A 15,343-nucleotide genomic window follows, 5' to 3' on the forward strand; every position below is an offset into this window, starting at 1 on the left:
CACAATTATCACATTGGCGACAATGGCACTCGTCTCGAATTTCATCCATGCTTAAATGACAATCATTGTTTGCTTCCATTAAAACTATTCACTGATGAAACCACGTTAACACGGTATGGGATCAACACACACAATAATAATCATCGATGGTGGCAGGAAAATCCACACGCTACAGTGGAAACCAGTTTACGAGTTTGTCTTAAGATCAACTTTTGGTGCGGCATGATCAAAGGTCCAGTCATTTTCGGAGAGTGAATGGCGGGATAGCATAACTTGCAATTTGTTATGGAAAATTCGTTAGCTGAAAACCCCGGGGACGTATCTCTGCCAACACGGAGTGAAGTGTACTTCCAGTACGTGTGAGCCATTTTACCGGACATCTGATGGATCTGAAGCGCACCAATCGCTGGATTTATCGTGGTTTTAAAATCAAGTGGCCACAAATATCGCGAGACTCTACGTCATTAGGTTTTTGTTGGATGAAGCTTGAAGTGGTGTAATGAAAACTGAATACACAAGAAGGACTGCTGGGTCGCATCATGGAACGCTGTTGTCCTCGTTAGAAAACGTGCAGAGGAACTCAACGCAAGTAACACAACATCTTCTCCCGAGAGTGTACCAATACACTGAAGCTGACGGCGGGATATTCGAAAATTTGTTATGAATTGCACAACAGCTGTGATGCGACTTGTAGGACACTGCTTAGAGGATGAATGATTCCTACCCGTCTTCAACTACACATCATATTTGATGGACATATTGAAAATGAGCCTACCGCTCGTTTGAACACATTAAGTCTCAATCTCTTAATTTTACGAGTTATTAAATAACTTCATCACAGCCGTTCTGAACGGCTGACGTGAAGCGACTGTTGTGTGGAAACTTGTTACAACACGTCCTACGTCTGTGACTGCAATGTAGACAACATGTTTAAACACAAAGTGGCCACAATCGTCGAGGAATCCTCCACATCAGCTCTAATGTTTGTGTGCTGGGAATTCTACGTGAAATGACATTCATGCGCGACACATATGCATCTTTTTATGGCTCACTGTACAACACATCTCAAAGTTGAGTAATTGAACCTGAAGTTGTGCAGTTATAGCCCATTTTTGGGTAAATTTTCCAATGATTCGATTTTAGTTTGTATAAGGCGAATATGGCCTGTTGTAATACTTCCATTCTGTTTCGAACAATCATGACAAATGGTGTCAAGTCTTGAAATTTCTGTGGGCAGAGCATACATCCAGAATCATCTCTCTCTCACTGTAAGAAGAGCGACATCTTGAATACATTTCATATAGTGGAGAGTACGTGTTATTATTCTAGTCAAGGTGCAAATTATTATAGTTAGGAAGACATTCTGCATTCAGGAATACTCTTGCATTGATCTATTTACGGTTGTTGAATATTCATCACAACTTTCTTCATTTCCTCAAAAGGAACCCACAAGAATCTTGAGTGGGATGCACACACAAAGCACTTGTTGATCGAGTCATTTATGGGACTATCCTGCACACTTTGACGTCACACTTTGATGTGGAAACGTATGTTTTAAGGTTTAAAGTGGTCCCAACATTCGTTGTGTTGTCGGTTTCCATGTCCGTCAAGTTCATGATGTATCTCCTGAAAAAGGTATCCCAACGCATTTTCCATAAGTCGTTGTGATGCTATAGGTCTTCCATCCTTTTTCATAAATATTTCATTCCAGGTATATGGAACTGTTGCTTTGAATTGTTAAAGTATCAAGGTGCTGAATCAGAACCCGTGTCTCTTTTTTATTACCAAACTAAGTTGCAGAAAACGATTTGTGGCCATAATATACTGAAATGGATCCATTAATTCGAGTGCTAATGTCATTGGGTGGTTTCAGTACTATCGATTCAATGAACTTGTAGTTCTTCTATGTAATCACCTTGTGCTTCTGCTGTGAAATGGAGTACTGATGGCTGTGTGTGCTGTTTTTATACCTCTCTCCCATGTTGCTGTTCACTTCAAGTGGAGATGTACCCTGATTTCCTCACCTCAAAAATCCATTAACTGCCCGTCTTGGTCGACAATATTCAACTCGAGATAACTAATGTTTAAGAAGTCACTGGAAAACATATGGCACTAGCTGGCACATCAATGATTTTGTATACTGGGACCACTAAAGAAAAAAAAATGTAACTTGTATGAATAAGTCTGCTTTTGAGATGAATATTCATTGCGGTGTTCACATGTAGACCCAATGACAACGCCAATTACGATTGCAGTGGACATGGAATCTGTGGTGTCACCGCCAGACACCACACTTGCTCGGTGGTAGCCTTTAAATCGGCCGCGGTCCGTTAGTATACGTCGGACCCGAGTGTCGCCACTATCAGTGATTGCAGACCGAGCGCCGCCACACGGCAGGTCTAGTCTAGAGAGACTCCCTAGCACTCGCCTCAGTTGTACAGCCGACTTTGCTAGCGATGGTTCACTGTCTACATACGCTCTCAATTGCAGAGACGACAGTTTAGTATAGCCTTCAGCTACGTCATTTACTACGACCTATCAAGGCGCCATATTCTTCGAGAATGTATTCTGAACTGATAATATTGTGAATCATATACCGTCAAGAGCGACGTTCATCATTAATGGATTAAATATGTATCAAACTAATTACGTCCGCTTTCTGAATTCTCATTCCTTGTCATGTTCCAAACCTCACGTCAGTACAGTTCTTCCCTCCTCACGCCAGCCTGCGTGAGCTAAAACGCGTGCATTTCGGCCTCCCATAGTAACACGGTGTTGGCTCTTCTGCCGACACAACAGAACCATCGGGATTCGATCTTCCATCAATGGAAATGTATCGGCTCTTCTGGTGAATAACACTTTTGTTACACTTGGTCGATGGTCGCCTCCACAAACGCCGTCATCGAGGTGAACAGCAGCTCGAAACGTACAATGCGTCACGGATGCAGGCTGGTGGGAGCAGTGTTATACTGTGGAAGACATTCTTCTGCACCTTCGTGGGATCTGTGGTAGAAAGCGAAGACACGCTACTGTGCCGTGCGCGGCTCGCGCTCATGCCATTTATTGCTCGTCATCTTGTTTTTGTGGTTCTGTCGCCTCGTTTTTCCTTTAATTCGATGTACTGGCGTCATTAGGTTGCTAGTTTGCTTGTCCATGAGTAGCGGCAGCAGCGCCTATCGATAAGTGCACTGTCGTACTATCTCTGGAGCGACCACTAGTATTTCCGGGTCGTGGTCTGTTGGAGTTGAGTCGGGAGTTGAGTCGGGACGCAGCAGCAGTGAAGTCGGGGACGGAGCGCCAGTGACGTGCGGACAACCAGTGCTCGCCGACCGCTGGCGACACTCATGAACAGTCCGACGGAAGGAGATTGAAGATGGACGGCCGTTGGTCGGTCGTTCGGTTGGTCGTCTCATCGGGCAACACGTATTTGGTCCTTTGACCTTTTCTGGGACTCGTCACTTGGTCATCTTGCCTGACGTGGGTCGGTTCCTTCCTTGTGTGGAGATGTCGGGTGCCCAATGGGCAAGTGGTACCTCTGCACGGTTGGGTCCGAGCCAGTGTGCTCGGGTCGCCGTGTCTCCGAGTTCCGAGTTGAGTTGGGTTGGAGCTGCAGTCAGCTTCGGACAGTCGCCCAACCGTTGATGACAGACGTAACGTGTGTGGGAACGACCTGGGTTGGTCGTTCGGTCGTTCGTCTCATCGGACGACGTCTATTTGGTCGCCGACCGCTTGTGGAAACTCTCTGTGTGTCAAATTCATTCGTCCTTCTTGTTCCACAGAGATTGCTTTTACGATTGTTTGGGTTCTTGCGCAAGTGTGTTTATGTGGAACCGTGCATAGTTTCTGAGATTTCCACTGAGCAGATGAACTGTCTGCGTATTGGAGTAGCCAGTCTGTCGGTTGCAATAGAGCAGCGAGTGTGTCGGGTGGAAGAGAACTGATTAGGCTGTTGTTTGTTCCTCAGCCTTCCCTAGGTCGTTTTGCCACCTGATTGTACAGTGATACGCTTGGCTACCTGTCTCCCCTAAACTGTGGTTAGAGTTTCCACCCCTGGCTGATTCTTGGAACACTTCTGAGTACCACTGTTTGTTGTTTGTGATTGTCATTTTATGTGGTCGTAGGTACTGTGCCAGACCTTCAGCCATGTAGGGAGGCTTGCGTGCCTCAACGATACAGACAGCCGTACAGTAGGTGCAACCACAACAGAGGGTTATATAATTACTATTAACAACAGTCTTGATCACGATTTATTTAACAAGGTGACCGGTTTCGACCACTACTGTGGTCATCTTCAGACCATTGAGTAGGAACCTCCAACAGAAAGAGGTTCCTACTCAATGGTCTGAAGATGACCACAGTAGTGGTCGAAACCGGTCACCTTGTTAAATAAATCGTGATCAAGACTGTTTTTAATAGTAATTATTTAAAAGACATTGATCACTGCTGTTCCCGTAATGCATTCAAAAGAGGGTTATATGTTGAGACGCCAGACAAACGTATGGTTCCTGAAGAGGGGCAGCAGCCTTTTCAGTAGTTGCAGGGCTACAGTCTGGATGATTGACTGATCTGGCCTTGTAACATTAACCAAAACGGCTTTGCTCTGCGGCTACTGTGAATGGCTGGAAGCAAGGGGAAGCTATAGCCATAATTATTCCCGAGGGCATGCAACACTACTGTATGGTTAAATGATGATGGCTTCCTCTTCGGTGAAACATTCCGGAGGTAAAATAGTCCCCCATTCAGATCTCCAGGCGGGGACTACTCATGAGGACGTCGTTATCAGGAGAAAGAAAACTGGCATTCTACGGTTCGGAGCGTGGAATGTCAGATCCCTTAATCGGGCAGGTAGGTTACAAAATTTAAAAAGGGAAGTTGATAGGTTAAAGTTAGATATAGTGGGAATTTGTGAAGTTCGGTGGCAGGAGGAACAAGACTTTTGGCCAGGTGAATACAGGGTTATAAATACAAAATCAAATAGGGGCAATGCAGGAGTAGGTTTAATAATGAATAAAAAATAGGAGTGCAGGTAAGCTACTACAAACAGCATAGTCAACGCATTATTGTGGCCAAGCCCACGCCTACTACAGTAGTATAAGTTTATATGCCAACTAGCTCTGCAGATGAAGAAATTGATGAAATGTGTGATGAGATAAAAGAAATTATTCGAATAGTGAAGGGAGACGAAAATTAATAGTAATGAGTGACTGGAATTCCAAAATAGGTAAAGGGAGAGAAGGAAACGTAGTAGGTGAATATGGATTGGGGAGAAAGCCGTCTGGTAGAATTTTGCACAGAGAATAACTTAATCATAGCTAACACTTGGTTCAAGAATCATGAAAGAAGGTTGTTTATATGGAAGAAGCCTGGAGATACTAGAAGGTATCCGATAGATTATATAATGGTAAGACAGAGATTTAGGTTCAAAATGGCTCTGAGCACTATGGGACTTAACTGCTGAGATCATCAGTGCCATAGAACTGAGAACTACGTAAACCTAACTAACCTATGGACATCACACACATCAATGCCCGAGGCAGGATTCGAACTTGCGACAGTAGCGGTCGCGCAGTTCCAGACTGTAGCGCCTAGAACCGCTCGACCGCCCCAGCCGACAGAGATTTAGGGACCAGGTTTTAAAACGTGAGACATATCCAAGGGCAGATGTGACTCTGACCACAATCTATTCGTTATGAACCGTGGATTAAAACTGAAGAAACTGCAAAAAGGTGGGAATTTAAGGAAATGTGGCCTGGATAAACTGACAAAACCAGAGGTTGTACAGAGTTTCAGGGAGAGCGTAAGGGAACAATTGACAGGAATGAGGGAAAGAAATACTGTAGAAGAAGAATGGGTAGCTTTGAGGGATGAAGCAGTGAAGGCAGCAGAGGATCAAGTAGGTAAAAAGACGAGGGCTAGTAGAAATCCTTGAGTAACAGAAGAAATATTGAATTTAATTGATGAAAGGAGAAAATATAAAAATGCAGTAAATGAAGCAGGCAAAAAGGAATGCAAACGTATCAAAAATGAGATCGACAGAAAGTGCAAAATGGCTAAGCAGGGGTGGCTAGAAAACAAATTAAGGATGTAGAGGCTTATCTCACTAGTGGTAAGATAGATACGGCCTACAGGAAAATTAAAGAGACCTTTGGAGAAAAGAGAAACACTTGTATGAATATCAAAGGCTCAGATGGAAACCCAGTTCTAAGCAAAGAAGGGAAAGCTGAAATGTGGAAGGAGTATATAGGGGGTCTATACAAGAGCGATGTACCTGAGGACAATATTATGGAAATGGAAGAGGATGAAGATGGAATGGGAGATGTGATACTGCGTGACGAGTTTGACAGAGCACTGAAACACTTGAATCGAAACAAGGCCCCGAGAGTAGACAGCAATCCATTAGAACTACTGACAGCCTTGGGATAGCCAGTCTTGACACAGCTCTACCATCGGATGAGCAAGAGGTACGAGACAGGCGAAATACCCTCAGACATCAAGAAGAATATAATAATTCCAATCCCAAAGAATGTAGGTGTTGACAGATGTGAAAATTACCGAACTATCAGTTTAATAAGCCACGGCTGCAAAATACTAACGCGAATTCTTTACAGACGAATGGAAAAACTGGTAGCTGCCGACCTCAGGGAACATCAGTTTGGATTCGATAGAAATGTTGGAACACGTGAGGCAATACTGACCTTATCTTAGAAGAAAGATTAAGGAAAGGCAAACCTACGTTCCTGGCATTTGTAGACTTAGAGAAAGCTTTTGACAATGCTGACTGGAATATTCTCTTTCAAATTCTAAAGGTGGCAGGTTTAAAATACAGGGAGCGAAAGGCTATTTACAATTTGTACGGAAACCAGAAGGCAATTACAAGAGTTGCGGGACCTGAAAGGGAAGCAGTGGTTGGGAAGGGAGTGAGACAGTGTTGTAGCCTCTCCCCGATGTTATTCAATCTGTATATTGAGCAAGCAGTAAAGGAAACAACAGATTAAATTCGTAGAAGGATTAAAATCCATGGAGAAGAAATAAAAACTTTGAGGTTCGCCGATGACATTGTAATTCTGTCAGAGACAGCAAAGGACTTGGAAGAGCAGTTGAATGGATTGGACAGTGTCTTGAAAGGAGGATATAAAACGAATATCAACAAAAGCAAAACGAGTATAATGGAATGTAGTCGAATTAAGTCGGGTGAGGCTGAGGGAGTTAGATTAGGAAATGAGACATATAAAGTAGTAAAGGAGTTTTGCTCTTTGGGGAGCAAAATAACTAATGATGGTCGAAGTAGAGAGGATATAAAATGCAGACTGAAAATTGAAAGAAAAGTGTTTCTGAAGAAGAGAAATTTGTTAACATCGAGTATAGATTTAAGTGTGAGGAAGTCGTTTCTAAAAGTATTTGTATAGAGTGTAGCCATGTATGGAAGTGAAACATGAACGATAAATAGTTTGGACATGAAGAGAATATAAGCTTTCAAAACGTGGAGCTACAGAAGAATAATGAAGATTAGATGGGTAGATCATCTACGTCTACATCTACATCTATATTTATACTCCGCAAGCCACCCAACGGTGTGTGGCGGAGGGCACTTTACATGCCACTGTCATCACCTCCCTTTCCTGTTCCAGTCGCGTTTCGCGGGAATAACGACTGCCGGAAAGCCTCCGTGCGCGCTCGAATCTCTCTGATTTTACATTCGTGATCTCTTCGGGAGGTACAAGTAGTGGGAGCAATATATTCGATACCTCATCCAGAAAAGTACCCTCTCGAAACCTGTGCAGCAAGCTACACCGCGATGCAGAGCGCCTTTCTTGCAGAGTCTGCCACTTGAGTTTGCTAAACATCTCCGTGACGCTATCACACTTACCAAATAAACCTGTGACGAAACGCGCCGTTCTTCTTTGGATCTTCTCTATCTCCTCTGTCATCCCGACCTGGCACGGTTCCCACACTGGTGAGCAATACTCAGTATAGGTCGAACGAGTGTTTTGTAAGCCACCTCCTTTGTTGATGGACTACGTTTTCTAAGGACTCTCCCAATGAATCTCAACCCGGCAAGCGTCTTAATTTTATATGATCATTCCACTTCAAATCTTTCCGCACGCATACTCCCAGATATTTTACAGAAGTAACTGCTACCAGTGTTTGTTCCGCTATCATATAATCATATAATAAGCGATCCTTCTTTCTATGTATTCGCAATACATTTGTCTATGTTAAGGGTCAGTTGCCACACCCTGCAGCCAGAGCCTTTCCGCTGCAGATCTTCCTGCATTTCGCTACAATTTTCTAATGCTGCAACTTCTCTGTATACTACAGCACCATCCGCGAAAAGCCGCATGGAACTTCCGACACTATCTATTAGGTCATTTAAATATATTGTGAAAAGCAATGGTCCCATAACACTCCCCTGTGGCACTCCAGAGGTTACCTTTACGTCTGTACACGTCTCTCCATTGAGAACAACATGCTGTGTTCTGTTTCCTAAAAACTCCTCAATCCAGCCACACAGCTGCTCTGATATTCCGTAGGCTCTTACTTTTCAGGCGACTGTGCGGAACTGTATCGAACGCCTTCCGGAAGTCAAGGAAAATGGCATCTACCTGGGAGCCTATATCTAATATTTTCTGGGTCTCATGAACCAATAAAGGGAGTTGGGTCTCCCCCGATCGCTGTTTCCGGAATCCATGTTGATTTCTACAGAGTAGATTCTGGGTTTCCAGAAATGACGCCGGCCGTGGTGGACAAGCGGGTAAAGGCGCTACAGTCTGGAACCGCGTGAGCGCTACGGTCGCAGGTTCGAATCCTGCCGCGGGCATGGATGTGTGTGATGTCCTTCGGTTAGATAGGTTTAAGCAGTTCTAAGTTCTACGGGACTGATGACCGTAGACGTTAAGTCCCATAGTGCTCAGAGCCATTTGAACCAACCAGAAATGACATGATACGCGAGCAAAAAACCTGTTCTAAAATTCTACAACAGATCGATGTCAGAGATATAGGTCTATAGTTTTGCGCATCTGCTCGTGAACCGTTCTCGCTCTTTTCCAATAATTTGGAACCTTCCGTTCCTCTAGAGACTTGCGGTACACGGCTGTTAGAAGGGGGGCAATTTCTTTCGTGTTCTCTGTGTAGAATCAAATTGGTATCCCGTCAGGTCCAGTGGACTTCCCTCTTTTGAGTGATTTCAGTTGCTTTTCTACTCTTTGGACACTTATTTCGATGTCAGCCATTTTTTTCGTTTGTGCGAGGATTTAGAGAAGGAACTGCAGTGCGGTCTTCCTCTGTGAAACAGCTTTGGAAAAAGATGCTTAGTATTTCAGCTTTACGCGTGTCATCCTCTGTTTCAATGCCATCATCATCCCAGAGTGTCTGGATATGCTGTTTCGAGCCACTTACTGATTTAACGTAAGACCAGAACTTCCTAGGACTTTCTGTCAAGTCGGTACATAGAATTTTACTTTCGAATTCACGGAAAGCATCCCGCATTGCCATCCTTACGCTAACTTTGACATTGTTTTGTCTCTGTTTGTCTAAGCGGTCTTGGATGCTTTCAAAACTTGCAGTGAAGCTCTCTTTGCTTTCGCAGTAGTTTCCTAACTTTGAACCACGGTGGGTTTTTACCGTCCCTCACAGTTTTACTCGGAATGTACCTGTCTAAAATGCATTTTACGATTGCCTCGAACTTTTTTCCATAAACACTGCACATTGTCAGTGTCGGAACAGAAATTTTCGGTTTGATCTGTTAGGTAGTCTGAAATCTGCCTTCTATTGCTAAACTGATAAACCTTCCTCCCTTTTTTTATATTCCTATTTACTTTCATATTCAGGGATGCTGCAACGGCCTTATGATCACTGATTCCCTGTTCTGCGCTTACAGAGTCGAAAAGTTCGGGTCTGTTTGTTATCAGTAGGTCCAAGATGTTATCTCCACGAGTCCGATCTCTGTTTAATTGCTCGAGGCAATTTTCGGATAGTGCACTCAGTATAATGTCACTCGATGCTCTGTGCCTACCACCCGTCCTAAACATCTGAGTGTCCCAGTCTATATCCGGTAAATTGAAATCTGCACCTAAGATTATAACATGCTGAGAAAATTTATGGGAAATATATTCCAGATTTTCTCTCAGTTGTTCTGCCAGTAATGCTGCTGAGTCGGGAGGTCGGTAAAAGGAGCCAATTATTAACCTAGCTCGGTTGTTGAGGCTAAACTCCACCCATAATAATTCACAGGAACTATCCACTTCTTCATCACTACAGGATAAACTACTACTAACAGCAACAAACACGCCACCACCGGTTGCATGCAAGCTATCCTTTCTAAACACCGTGTGTGCCTTTTTCAAAATTTCGGCAGAATTTATCTCTGGCTTCAGCCAGCTTTCCGCACCTATAACGATATCAGCTTCGGTGCTTTCTATCAGCGCTTGAAGTTCCGGTACTTTACCAACGCAGCTTCGACAGTTTACAATTACAATACCGATTGCTGCTTGGTCCCCGCATGTCCTGACTTTGCCCCGCACCCTTTGAGGCTGTTGCCCTTTCTGTACTTGCCCGAGGCCCTCTAACCTAAAACACATAACTAATGAGGAGGTATTGGATAGAATTGGGGAGAAGAGGAGTTCGTGGAAAAACGTGATTAGAACGGTTGGTAGGACATATTCTGAGGCATCAGGGGATCACCAATTTTGTATTGGAGGGCAGCGTGGAGGGTAAAAATCGTAGAGGGAGACCAAGAGATGAATACACTAAACAGATTCAGAAGGATGTAGGCTGCAGTAGTTACTGGGAGATGAAGAAGCTTGCGCAGGATAGAGTAGCATGAAGAGCTGCATCAAACCAGTCTCAGGACTGAAGACCACAACAACAACAACAACAACAACATGTTTAGTATATGGCCCTCAGCCTAAGTTCATGACAACTATTTTAAGATTAGGCCTTCATCCGTGTTTCATTTAAAATTCTTGTTGCTCTGTAATTAGGCCTTCAGCTGCGTTTGTTTCAGAATCTGTGGCTTTAATATTAAAATCCTTGTGTAACGTTTCTCTTTAATTATGTGGAATTGTTGAAACGGCCTGCAGCCGTATTCTGTAAATGTTTATTTTAAGGTTGTCTTAAATTATTCTTGAGTAACTGTTTGGGCCTTCAGCCAACAAAATACTTAAGTTTTCTTAAGATGTTTTCCTGTTGTACTGTGTAAAAGCTTACCTTTTAAGCCTCTTTTATTATGTATTTTTTTTATTTGGGCTTTCAGCCGAAGAATTAATTTGAATTTCCTTAATATGGCCTTGAGCCGAAATTTGTAAATGCTTGGCTTTTAAAGAATTCCCTTAGCTGATCTGAAATATTATTTCAGCCTTTAGCCGAGAAGATATTGCAATTTTACTTAAGTAAGGCCTTCAGCCGTTACTCTAAATCCTGGTGTTTTAAAATCAATCATTCAAACTTAATCTGGAGACGTTACTTGGGCCCCCAGCCGTGAATTGATCTTTGTTGTTTTAAAGAGAAAGCTGTGCATTGGTTTGAGGAATAAAGTTCTGTGTGTTCTTGTATAACTAACAGTAATTGACCTTGGCCCCTTTCCACAACCTCATAAGCTCTGTCCTGCGAAACCGGATTTCAGCTACAGCTGCGAACCTCCTGCATTACTTCATGCTTGATGCCTTCCCTGGCGGCGATTTCATCTTTCAGCCGCCTGACATAAATCCTTTTAAACCCATCGCGTACGGAAATCAGCGGCCCGTTATTTACACAAATTACATGACCTCGCGTGTAGACGTCTAATGCAACATACTTCTACAAGCTTAACAACAAACTGTCGGACTCCTGCTACGCGGAATCAGTGTTCTATTTCTTTCCAAGTACATAGAAACAAGCTATTAAGAATGTGGCTATACCTTGTATAGCTAAAGAATTTGTAAAAATGAGGTCCTAAATTAGCATGGATAAAAATATTTAGTTATATGGTTATTTCGCTACTAATACACGGGCTTACTTTGTCAGTGGAAAAACTGAAGAATTTTAAGTAAGAGTGCTGGGAAGATACAACCTCTTCATGACATTTGGAACCCTCTGGCTTCTGCCTACAACTGGAGAAATTTGTGTGTTTCACACATTTTAAGTGCATCTTGTAGCACTCCTATTTGTTGCTACTAGTGCAAACGCTCGTTGCTGTAGTCACATTGCTCCAACTAATCAGGCTGCATCATTTCGCAATCACATCCCGTGTGTACACCAGCACGACCTCTCAGTCGGTGACCATTGCTATTACCAACATACGGGATGCTTCATCAGGCATTACGGAAAGGGGAATGCCTGACAGCTGGAGTGTGTCCTCCTTAAACCAAAGAACCCTAGCACGTATAAATACTCACCGTGCAGCCGGCTAGAGACATTTAATTGGCGACTGTCGTGGAACGGATACTGTCGTGAGAAAGAAAGGCATTGTCACTCATTTAACATCTGCTGGAACAGCCACCTCCATTCGCCGTCGTGTGAAACCGGTTTGCTAGTAGTCCAGGCACCACACCGATGGCCTGAGGGTCAAAATGATACCATCCGAGGCGCCAGCTTGCTGGAGACCACCATTACCCAGCACTGTCAGCCAAGCAGGGATTCACATTGCGAATGTCACTGGTTTCGTCACTCGACACGGCTGAGGGAGACCCCAGGCAGCCTTGCTAGCAGCGCAGCTGTGGCTGACCACACTGCCAGCATCTGACACTGCTCCACCGCTGGCCTGGTATGCCTACCACGCACCGTCACCTTTCTATCGGACTGTGCTAATACCGGTGGCAGATCGGCACTGAGGTGTCAGGTCAGAGGGGTGTTTCGACACAAAGCAGCTCAATCGGCTGTGGAGTGGAAGGGGTAGGCTAGCAATAGAACAGTGCATCACCATTGACTAGACACTCATTTATTGAACACATAAGTCGGGTATTACCCAAAAGGAACACTCAGTACAAATTACAAAATAATATTCTTTTCCTTTAAGTCACACAAACATTTAAACAGGCAAATAGGAATCATCTAACTGAAAGCCTTTTAAGAAAGCAAGACTAGAAAATTTGAATGATGAGTTAAAATCATATTTAAATAGGCTCTGACCGAGCACATATTTTAAAACAAAATAGTTCCTTTAAGGAACCAGAGATCAAAATTAATTACATAATCCTCATAAACCATATTACATCCAAGACATTTAAGATTAAACAGTAATATATAACATTAGAGAGCTGTAGTCCCAAGTTTTAAGCAGCATGTTTCAGAAGGATTGCGCTGCAACAGTACAATACACGTCCCTCAGAGGATCTCCCCACACTGGAAGCTATTGCCGCAATCGACAAAATATCAACATCATTCCATGTACAGACCTAAAACAAACTAAAAGCTCTCTTAAGTTTGGTACAGTTAATTCCCTTTCAACATAACAAACATCACAAGCCTAGCCCTACGACGGCACCGACACCCCGCAATTTAGAACGCGAAAAACTGCAGCGATGCACTCATCCCGTATCCTTACAAAATCCAATAACAGAAAGCCGGCTCGCCAATAGCGGAACATTTAACCACGCGCAGCGTGCGGGTTTGCGGGATGCTGATCTCGCCCTTAACCTCGACATTAGTTCAAATACTAGTCAGACTACAATCTTGAACAACCATACACATTCCTTCAGTTATTGCATAGAAAGCCAATGTGATAGGCAAACAGACCAGCATATGATAAAAGCTTAAGCGATTTCCTTACTAGACAGCCCCTATGAATAGTAGCCGTAATTATTTTTTTAACGTGAGCACCCCCACAATCAAAAGACAAACAACGCCAATCATAAGGACAGTAGCACATAAGCAAGTAGCAATGGTAACTTTTGCTTAGATTGGCTACAAATCATCGTGTGATTTAACACACCAGAGAACAGTCTTTACAACACAACCATCAATACAGTAGCAAATTACTCACACGTGTACTCCCCCACGATTTCGATTCGCGAAGCCATAGACAAAACGTGGAGAACGTCTCACTTAGACCAACATAATGGTGCTCCCTCAGTTACCCCAAATAACTGACTCCCTCAGTTGCACAGCAAAGAACCAGACATAATGAAACCACCACAGTTTTCGCCTCTAAATTGTCACAGTACAAGTGAGACTCAATCACAAATGTAATTTTTCATCTCCAGTTCCCGTATGGTCAATACAAACGCCTGATTTTCACCCGTTTATAACGGCAGGCAGCAACATCGTACGGAAAAGAGCGTAGACACAAGCTCTTATTAATTCTATTCTCCCAAAGCAGCCACCGCAACTCTCGGGAACCACTGGGACATACAATGCAAAAATCGTTACTCCTTCACACAAATTACAGGACAACCGCTTCGCGCTGCTTGCTACGGCGCCTTCCGTTCAGAGATAACTTGTATATCTCCATGCGATAGGTCCGGTCCCACACTCGCTGCGTCAACCCGACAACCGTCTTCCACCACGTCCCGGAGCACACCCCCACAGGACCTCACCTCATTACTCCTTGCGTAGGCCCCAGAGGGCGTTGCTTACCGCCCTGACCGTGGCAGGAAAGATAAACCACCAGAGTGTCACTATCGATATGAGCCGCCACGGCTCAGGCACAACATAAACTTGCCTGCCGGACATGGACACAAGAGTTTTCTTATAGACTGGAGCAAATAAGTAAATGCAATAAGTACCATGCATATCGTAACTGGACTTGCCCTCACGTACCCACTAGAGACCGCCCTCGCTTCTAGCGCAGATGAGCGATTCTGGCACAGATTCCTCTTGCTGCACTACCGTTAGACAGACGCCACTGATCTCAAAGCAGACTATGACAAAATGTAACGTCATCTTTTGGAAATATAAACAATTTTTAAAGAAAAATTCTTAGTTCCCCCTCTTCCACCTTTAGCATAGTTCATAGTTTTCTCCCAGGCCGGCGGCCTTGCAGGGCTTTACGATGTTGTCGCCGCCGCTGCCGGCGCTACCTCGCCGAGTTCCAGCGTCCGGCCGCAGACGGATGGGCCTCGCCTCGCGTCGGCCCCGCGTTGCGGTGACGGATTGCCGCGCTGGGGCGGAAGCTGGCGCTCCGCGGGACCGGGACCTGCACCTGCTGCAGGCTTCTGGTCCTGGTGAGTCCCCTGCTGACGCTGTTTCGCTGCGGCACGTACACTCCAACCAGCAGCGGGATACTCATGTGATGTCGAAGATGCCGAACTTTAGTCGTCCCGGTAAATTTCGGAAAAATATTACCCACAAAAAACCGAAGATAACAAAGGTAGGATAGCGCGAGGACCACAGAAAATCATGTTCGTGGCTTATACATCAAACCTGCGGA

This window comes from Schistocerca nitens, chromosome 8 (assembly GCF_023898315.1).
Source record: "Schistocerca nitens isolate TAMUIC-IGC-003100 chromosome 8, iqSchNite1.1, whole genome shotgun sequence".
NCBI lineage: Eukaryota > Metazoa > Arthropoda > Insecta > Orthoptera > Acrididae > Schistocerca > Schistocerca nitens.